Here is a 9,669-nt window from a genome sequence, read left to right on the forward strand (position 1 = left end):
CCCTCACAGGGAGTGGTGGGGAGCAGGGTCAGTAGCTACTTTTTATCTCCAATTTGTGTTGTGACAAAGCTTGGTTATACACAATGTGTATTTTGTCAAGTTAAACAAAGGTTGCCCTTTTATTGCTCCTCAGACTAAAATGAGAATAGTGCAAGTGAAGAAGAATCAACTGACTTCTCTGGGCTCTGCGACTCCAACAGTTCATTTATTGTGTAAAGGTAAGTTCTATATATTTTAGCTGTTGCTCTGCAGCTCCCACATGATGATTCATGCTACCAGTTTTTCTTCTATTAATAGTTTATAGAGAGTGCTTAAATTTAGATTGAATTCCATCTCCTAGTCTGTCATGCTGAATAGCAGTAAGAGACATGTAGCCACAGTCTGTTTGGGCAGTGCCTTTTACGGACAGTGTTCAACTCCTGACATGAAATTACTGAAAATCCTTCCTTTGTTCCTGACCCAAGTGCAAATGGCAGGATTCAGACAGTGATGGGGATATGGTTTGCATTTCCCTGTGAGGACAAATCTTACCTTGACTTTAGCTTCTTTTCCTTGAGCCTGGGTAAAAGTCGAACTCCTCCTGTGCTGGAATTGAACAGTTTGTGTGAAGGCTTCGGTCTTTGACACAGGGGAGTGTCCTTCATTATGATGTTGGCCATGGGCATTTCCAGCAAGATTTTGCATGTGTAACTTTGTTGAAGGAGACACCCTTCAGAAAATCTAGCTTCTTTTCCCAATGTTGATTTTAAAAATGCTATCAAATATTTTATGTTGAACAATGTGAGATAAATAATTGCGTATATATGTATACACATATGGATTTTTATTTTTATATATATATATATATGTCTTTAATGTTGAAGGATTTGCTGGTGTTTCCAAAGGACTCAAGTAACCTTGCCCTCATCCCTTCCCTTAGACTTACACAGTTTTGCACTGCTTTGATTCAGGCAGTATTTGTGGGAATGAGATTAAATACAAGTCAGAACACACCACTTTAAGTGTCCTGTTTACCAATATTGAACATGTGTGCTAATGCAATACTCAGTTTGATGCTTTTTTGCAAAATATGCACCCCTTAAATGCAATTTTGCACATACCAGATAATTCAGTCTGGTTAGAAAGAAAAGTTTCACGACAAAGAACAGCTCCAAAACTAATAATGTGTTAATGACTTCCTTAAGACAGAAATAATTTTTCTATTTAAAAAAAACCACATTAATTCTTCCAGATTCTGTTCTAGGCAAACTGATCATTTTCAGCCCTTTACATGGAAGCCTCAGTACCTAGGTATGATTTTCTGCTCTTTCTGCTTACCAGGGTGGCAGGGTGATTTTGGTTACTGTTGTTATGAGTGTGTTCTGTGTTTGCAGTGGCATCACTGATGTGCCCAGGCTGTTGCTTGTGCAGAGTCAGCAAAGAGAAGGGTGAGTTTCTCAATAGGTCTCGAGTGTGTGAGTTTTTTATTTACTTTGCTCTCACCTTTTTGAAGGAAGCATTTCAGGGGTTATTCTAGACAGGCTTTCTCGAGTTTACACCTTGAGCTCAGTTGTTAAGTCTGAGAAGTGCAAATAGACTCTTATCACTACGTTTCAGCTGCCCAGAATGCAGGAGTTTGGTTTGTTCAGTTAGATAGTGAACAGTGTGTTACTGCAGCTCTGCTTTTCAGGAATGAGAAAGCCCTTCCTGGCTCCACATGGGAGAATTTCTTTCCTTGCAGTGCTGGACTTCTTTCAGTTCACAGCCAGCTCTGAGTGTGTGGCAGTACCTTCCCATGGCTGTGGAGGCTGCTGGAAGCTGTTCAGGTTCCAGGTGGTTTCAGTCTTTCTGTTCATGCAGTCCCTTCTCAAAGTGTGCCTGGCCACAGCAGTCACAGTAATGCCAGTTTATTCTTCATGAGTGACTAAGGGAAGGGAAGTTAATGCTCCCTTGTGCTGCCGCCCCTGCATATATTATAAAAGCAAAGAAAAAATGTAAAAGCTGATTGTATTCCTTACTGTCAATTTACTGTCACTGTTGGCCACTGGTAAAGGGAGGGCACAAGGTAAGGACAATACACATTGAATATGCACAAGAAGAAATATGATCTGATACTTGACAGGGATAATGGCATAAAGCCAACAGAAAGCCAATTAATTTCTTAGTTCAAAAGAAAGGCAACGAATCTGTTCAGATCTTACTACAGTAATGGAAGTTATCCTATCCAGCTGCTGAATAGGACATAAAACAGCAGCTGCTCATTGTAAGTATATTTACTTGTGCAGAGGTGAGAAATGAGCATGCAAAGAATCACAGAAGATCTGGCTCAGTTGCTCTGGGAGGTGTCAGTAGTGATAATTAACATCTTGAAATGTTGCAGAATTCCCAGCTGCACAGAGGAAATCAGTAGGTGACAATGGGGATCTGATATGCCATCCAAACTGGAATGGCTGGTGAGGGAAAGAACCTGTGGTTTGGTGTTTCTGGTAGTGGTATTAGAATCCTCCTATGGGAAAAAAAAGCAATTTCTAAGAAACATTATAAACTGGTCAGAGGGCCATTATCAGCTAGTCCTGTGGAAGTACTCAGACATTTGCTTTGGATCTTCGATGACTTGCTGATTTTAAAAAAAAATCAACAGTGTACATCAATCTTAAAACTAGTCAGCTGCAAAAATCAGAGAGTTACAACTGGGAAAAGAAACATCCAGTGAAGCATTTCTGGGGTCCTTCAAAGATACAGTGATCAACATCTGTGATATGGGAAACTTGTAAGATGATGTGTTGAGGATGGGACCTGACAGCTTAATAAAGGGAGTTGACTGAAACAGCTTTGGGTATAATGTATTCAGGAACAAAATCATATTTAGAAACTGTATCCCTGCTCCTTAAAAGTATTTGGAGTTGGAGCTTTCATTGATTTCAGTAGGAGAGAGTCATTTGGCCCAGGTCCTCAAAGATAAGAGGCACCTCTACAATACAGGAAACGCTGCTCTGGAGAGGAGCAACACAGAGCAGATCCAGCAGAGCCTGGCAGGCAACTGATTGTGAGCTGCCCCTTTGGTCCAAAAACAATTGCACAGCATAAAATTTCATGGAGTATCAACTAGGAGTGGGAAAACACTACGTCTTGTACTACAGGGCACATGTGAGACCATTACACCAACAGTGCCTGATTCCTACTGTCAGCATTTTTCAAAAAGCTCCAGTAAACTTCATGTAGGCAGGTGGCATTTCTAAAGCTGTCATGCAGCTTGTTTTGATGAGGCTCCTGAATTTCTCCCAGTCTCCTGCTTTTGCTTTTTTCTCTTGACTTGGCTAGTCAATATATGTGTTCCTTAAAACCATTACATGTCACTGTGTGGTAAATTACTCCAGCCTTTTCTGTAACTTCCTGGGAAAAAATGACTTTTCTTTTTCTCCCGAGAGGATTCCCATTGTGTTTGGAGCAGCACTCTGGCCTCCACTCCGCTCTGTAGCTCCCAGCTGTGTGGCTGAGGCAGCTCATGTACCATCCTGCCTCCTTCCTGGCTGGATGAGAGTGCAGGGCAGGACAGCTCAGGTGCCAGGTGCTGCTGCCAGGGCTAAATTTTTAATGCTTAGATGCTCGTGGGTTTTGATCTTAGTGCTGAAGGGGTTGGTGCCAGTTCTGCCATTTCTTTCCTACTGTCTTGTTATACTGAAGTAAGGTAAAGCATCGTCTGTGCTTTTGCTGTTGGGAAAGGCTGGGTAAGCTGGTGCTGGGGGTCAGCATTGTGGGAATGCTTCTGGCCAAGGTGGTGTGAGCAAACCCTCTCTGGGGTGGGGAATCTGGGAATAAAAACTTGTTGCATGGCACAAGAATCCAAGATGTGGCAGTCCCTGCACAGAGGGGCCTGGGCTGGCTGTTACTGAGAGGGATCAGTTTGTCATAGTCTGGGACCTGCCATGGGGTTGGTGGGAAGTGTGGAGTCACACTGGTGTTTTTCCCTGTTTGCAATGCCCACCCAATAGGAGCATGTAGATAAATTGCATGCTGAGATGTGAAGCTGAAAAACAGAAAACTTAGAAGATATCCACAAAGAGCAGCAGGATCAAATTCTTGAGAGGTTCTCTCCCTGCTTTAGAGTTGCTGTGAGATGAGTCACGGCTCTCCCCAAGTCTGCTCCTTGGAGGAGCAGGAGCTGGCCGGGGACACCGCGGGCGGGAAATGTGCGTGTGTGCTGGTGGGATCCACAGCCACCTCCTCGGTGGGAATGTGAAACTTCTGTCAGGTATTTAATACCTCTACAGAGGACTCTTAAACACTTCCAGAGCAGTATTGCACAGGGGCTCCTTTCCAGAGGTAGTAATGGCAATTAGGCAGAGAAGAAAGTGAAGTTTCTCTGTGTGTGTGCCGAGATCTGTCCCGCTGTCCCCCGTAGCACTGCACTGTGCCACCACAGCCTTGTGTGGTAGAGCTGCATGCTTTGCCTCGCTGGGTGGGTTTTCCAGCCTGGAAAGAAGCAGATGCTTAAAACAATGTAGAGAGAAAGCCCTCCTCTCTTTTCCTTTCTTCTCCTCTCCTTTCTTTCCTCCTTTCATTGTATGCAGATCAAGCCCAGTCAAAGCCCGCTTCGGTCACTCGCAGGTCCCTCACGGACGAGCGAGGACTCTTTAGTGAGTGTCCGTCTCTCCTCCAGCCGCGATGCTGCTCCGGGCTGGCCGTGCTGGCGCCGAGCCCCGCGGTGCCCGCTCGCCGCCGGCCGCCAGGTAAAGCTGCGGGGCTGCCGGGAGCGGGGGGCGGCCGTCCCCGTCCCTGTCCCTGTCCCTGTCCCCGTCCCCGTCCCCGCCGCGCCCGCCCCGCGCCGCCGGTGCCGCCCTGCAGGGGGAGCCGCGGGCCCCGCGTCCTGCGGCGGGGGAGGGAGCGGAGCGGGGCGGCCGCGGGGCAGCGCCGGCACCGACACACGGCTCCCGCGGCGGCCGGAGCGGAGCGGACCCCGAGCGCAGGTGGGTGATGCCGGCAGGGCCGCGGGGAGGGCGGCGGGTTCCCCGTGTGCGGCTCCCGGGACCCCCCGGCCGGGGCGGGCTGCGGGGCTCGTCCCGCTGGAGCATCCCGAGCGCGGCGGTCCCCGGTCCCGGAGCCGCGGTGGGCGGCTCGGCTTCACCCTGCGGCGTTCGCGGCTGCCCCGGTCCCTGTCCTGCCTCTCCCGCGAATTTCAAAAGTGGCCGCCGGCTGCCCTCTCGGTGCTGCCGAGCCCGCAGCCCCAAGATGGGGCGATTTTGCCTTGCCACCGCTTTCTCCTGCCCCGGCTCGGGTGGCTTTTTCCCCTGTGGAGCTGGTGCTTTTCACTCAGTGCTGATTCCCAATTGTCAGTCCCTCGACACACCCCCGCGCTCCAAGATGTTTGCTCCATGGATCTTCCCTCAAACATCAGGTGCTGGACTTTGCCTCCCTGCACCCAGTCCTCTTGCAGCTCTTCGGCTGATATTTGTGCTTAATCGTAAAATAGTGATTCCGCAGGAGCACCCCCGCATCCTGTAAACTTCTCTGAAGTGTTTCCGAAGGAGGTTTCTATGCATTTCACAGTCGTGTTAAGGGGAAAAGGGCACTGAAAAGGTGGCGTTAAACCTGTGCGCAGTCTTATCCCGTTCCTTGCCCCCGAAAGCCCCGACCCTGCCTTATCACTGCCAAGCGGCTGAAAGTTCTGAGCGGAGTCCCTCTGGCTGTGCCCGGGAGCTCTCAGCGTCGGTACCCAGTGAGCTGCCCGGCACAGGGGGACCCGGGATCGCTGTGCAGGGGGGAGAGGGCAGGTGAAGGACAGCGAAACAGGCTGCAGGGTGCCGGTTGTCTCCGGAGCTGTTGGGAGGATGTGTGGAGAAGGCTTTCTGCCCTGGTGCACAGGCTCTGGAGCCCTGCGGGGTGAGCTGCCCCCATGGAGGTGCCGGCAGCCCATCCCGGACGGGAGCGACAGGCAGCAGGTGCGTTCCCACTGTGTCAGTGCTGGCGTGTGGTGCCCTCACCGGGGATGCTCCTGGGAAGATATTTTTCTGCACGGCTGTTTGTGCGGTCTAACAGTCGCCCAGAGGCACCTCGGGTGCTTTAATGCTCTTTTGTGCCCTGGTGCAGTATGAGTTTGGGGTGTCTCGAGTGCAGGGGTACTGCAGGCTTTGCTATAGCTTGAAAGTAGTAAAGGTGGTTGAGCACCCTCTTCCAAAACTGCCTGAGGCAGTGACCCGCAGAGAGACGGGAAGGGTTAACTTAAAGAGAACAACATGACTCACTTGGTAAATAGAGTTAATAGAATTGCCGTAACTATTTAAAATTATTTTCCTAAGCAGATGGCCAACTATTAGATCACTCGATCTTTGGATGTATTTGTTTTCAGGTTCCTTATCAGGCTGGTAAGTCTCAGACACGTGTAACTCAAGAACTGGAGTAATTGATAAATTCATTCCTCTGCAGAAGCGAAACTAACAGAGAGAAGGGCCGGTGTGAGAGAGCTCCTGCTGTTAGAGAGACACCCCCACAGCGTACTGCCCAAGTGAAGTAGAAAAAGATTAGATAAAGTGACCATCAGGGATGTGGGAAATATTTGAATTGAATTAGATCTGTGGAGGAGATAGCTTATTTCGAATCTCAATTAAAAAAGTCAATATAAATGTAATCGCATATCACAAAAACCTATGGAAATGAAATCCTGTCTGATATGGCAAATGGATTAAGTTCTGAATTTACCAGGAGAGCTGTGAACCTCTGAATTTGTAGAGAAAACATGTGGGTACAAAGTGCAAACATGTATGTGTGTATATAAAATAGAAATGACCTATTCTGGGGTGTGAAAAAAAAAGGCATCAGGTCTTTTTAATGCTGTTCACGTGGGGCGTTTGTAGTTTTCACACGCACATAATCTGTCTCTTCCCATATGTATTTTCATACATAAAAAATAGAATGGGCATCACCCTGTACCAGGTCAGGGATGCTGGCTCAGTAATGATATTTTTAGCCTCGGTCCTTCTATCAGTGAGTTCAAAAGGCACTGAAGCTCTGAGCTGGAAAGCCTCCTGCCAGGTCTCCCATGTTTGCATTTCTGTTTTTGCTAATATTTTAATAGGATGTTTCCATAAGGGCTGCTGGTGCTACTGTGTTTGGATGTAATCGACTTTGGAAAGCTATTCATCTTTCTTGTTTCATCTTCAATAATGGATTTCATATAGAGCCATGTGGTTAAGCCCTCTTAAGAACTACTGGGGAAGGCTCAGCCCAGCAGAAGGTTTGGAGGTACTGCTTTGAATCTTCACTCTTCCTTTCAGTCCTGTCTCTCTGTAGGGTCGAGTCCCCCTTTGGTCTTGAGCCTGGATGCTTTTCCATCTTGTGTGGAGGGAAAACCTCCCCCTTTACCACTTCCTTTCTGCCTGTCTGACTGACTGATGGCTGCATGATTTCTTGTCTATACAGGATGTTTAAGGTTTCACAGATTTTCCACCATTTTCACTGTGCTTCAGCTCTTTGCTTTTGTTTGACATTTCCACCCACACGAGAGGGGACAAGGTAAAATGTGGCAAAGCTCTCTGAGTTCTGCTCAGCTGTGACTGAAGTTTTTTCCATATGAAAGCTGGTGTCATCATCTCTGCTCATGTCCTGCGAAGTTTGTTCTTATCTTCAGTTTGAACAGTTTTCAGGTCTTCTTGTTCACTGTCTCATTTGATCTGGATGGTGACTAACTCTCAAAGCTGTTCTTTATTGTGTGATTTTCATCTGAAAATGGAGGTGGGCTGTTAAACCTTTATTTTTCTGTTGGACTCTGAAGTAAAAGCCAGGAGAGAGATCTTGAGTTATGTGTCAAGGAATCAGGGAGGATTCTCACAAGTCAGTGGAGGATTACTCCCTTGCATTGGGTATTTAGGGCCAGAGGCTTGGTTGCTTCATGGACCACCTTCAGGTTTTGCATAAATGCACCTGAACAGCCTCGGTGAAGCTACTTGAACACAACAGCACCAGTTCCTTGCCTCTCTGCTCATTTTAAAAATGCAGAGAAAGCTGCCTACTTAGTGAGATGCTTTTGTAGCTGAATATTGAAGGTTGGTCTCTTAGGAGGTAAAGAACTGGCAGCATTCTGCCTTGGGAGGGTGGGACAGTCTGGGCAGATACACAGGTGATTTAACCTCCGAAGGCTTCAGTTCCCTCTTAGAGTCAGAAGATGCCTCTCCCATCACAAAGGTTGCATCTGCATCAGGAATAATTACTAGTTGTATTCCACTTTTTCTTTCTGCAGTAAATCAGTAGATCAGAATGGACAGATGGCACATACAATTCTAAATTATGGAAGATATCCTTGGGAGGCACTTCGAGGTCATCTGATCCAGGCCTCTGCCCAAAGGCAGGATCAGCCCTCCTTTTGCCATTCCTGACATCTCTTTCTCCATCCTGCTCCTAAAGACCTGCCGTGAAGGTTCCCTACTTTCCTGGTGAGCAGGACACACCCTGATGCCCAGCTTAAACCTCCTTTGCTCTCACTCATTCCTCATCATGACCACAGTGGGCGACCCACAGATGATCCACAAAGAGTATTTCCGAGTGCTTCAGCAAGTGCAGGTGTTTGGTAAATGTGAGTGAGTGAAGGTAGGGTCTCTTTTACTCCTCAATCTGTGTTCTGCAAGGAGCAAATCATCCAAAACCTGGCTGTGGGATGGGGTAGGTAGGCTGTGCCACAGGTGCACGTGGGGATGCAGATGCAAAGTTAGGATCAAGTTGTTCTGGTGAAAGGATGCTTTTCATCTTTGGGCCTGTTGGTAGCATAAAATACAACGTACCTCGTGTACAGGGCATGCAAATGCCATTGCAGAAGATATGCAAAAGCAGTCCTGGAGCCTCCTTGCCCACAAAGCAGCAATAAATCTAGTGTCAGGAAGGCCATGCTTGAAATTTTACTTATATTTTGGGGCTCTTGCTGATGTGGTTTTGATTTTTATTTTATTTTTTATTTTGATTTTATTTTTTGAAAATTTTCACATTTCAAGCCCAAAGAAGTAATTTGTTACCACTACAAATGCAGCTGTGCAAGGCAGGATTTGAAAAGAAATGACAGCTACAAGACAAATTGTATTTATCTTAGATGGTAAGTCAGGGGTTGCATGCAGTAGGTTTATCACTATCTGACAGGTAACAAGATAAACTCCAGGTGTTACACAGGGATGTGGAAAAACCTGAAACAGGAATAAAGATACTTTACAAAGCATTTTTAGGGAACATTTGCAAACAATGCATCTGAGACAATGGAGAAGTTAGTGGGGAGGGAAACTTCTTGCAGGGGATGGTTTGAGCCAGGAACAGGGGGAGGGAAAGGCATATACAGAGGATGAGGGAATCTTCCTGTCCCTCTCTGATACAGGGAGAGGAAAGGGGGGTTTCCTTAAGCTTTGGAGACGTGACAGATGACATGCTGGGCTCCTGTCTGTATGCTGATTAGAAGTTGTGATTGCCCTGGTTCCAGGAGGGAAGGCACTCAGGCATTCTCCTCCTTGCAGATTGGGGCTGTTTTATCTGCTAGCAGCTGAGATATGGCATTCCCTGGCTCCCTGTCCCCTGGAATTCCCTGGCTCCCTATCCCCTGGCATTCCCTGGCTCCCTGTCCCCTGGCATTCCTTGGCTCCCTGTCCCCTGGCATTCCCTGGCTCCCTATCCTCTGGCATTCCCTGGCTCCCTGTCCCCTGGCATTCCCTGGCTCCCTGT

General features: G+C 47.6%; 1 protein-coding gene across 3 annotated transcripts in view; it reads left to right on the forward strand.

Moving 5' to 3' along the window:
- The window catches only part of ADORA2A (adenosine A2a receptor), a 35,298-nt gene that overhangs the window by 2,235 nt on the left and 23,394 nt on the right, over positions 1 to 9,669 (forward strand). The window contains exons 2-4 of one of the 3 annotated variants that reach the window (XM_027661626.1): positions 134 to 218; positions 1,232 to 1,290; positions 1,374 to 1,427. The gene's annotated coding sequence lies outside the window, so the exon portion shown is untranslated. Of the gene's footprint in view, positions 1 to 133; positions 219 to 1,231; positions 1,291 to 1,373; positions 1,428 to 4,902; positions 4,947 to 9,669 lie in introns of those variants that run through there. The other 2 variants (XM_027661629.1, XM_027661628.1) reach the window with 2 other exon arrangements.

Source organism: Corapipo altera, unplaced genomic scaffold, assembly GCF_003945725.1.
Source record: "Corapipo altera isolate COAL_440 unplaced genomic scaffold, ASM394572v1 150, whole genome shotgun sequence".
Lineage (NCBI taxonomy): Eukaryota > Metazoa > Chordata > Aves > Passeriformes > Pipridae > Corapipo > Corapipo altera.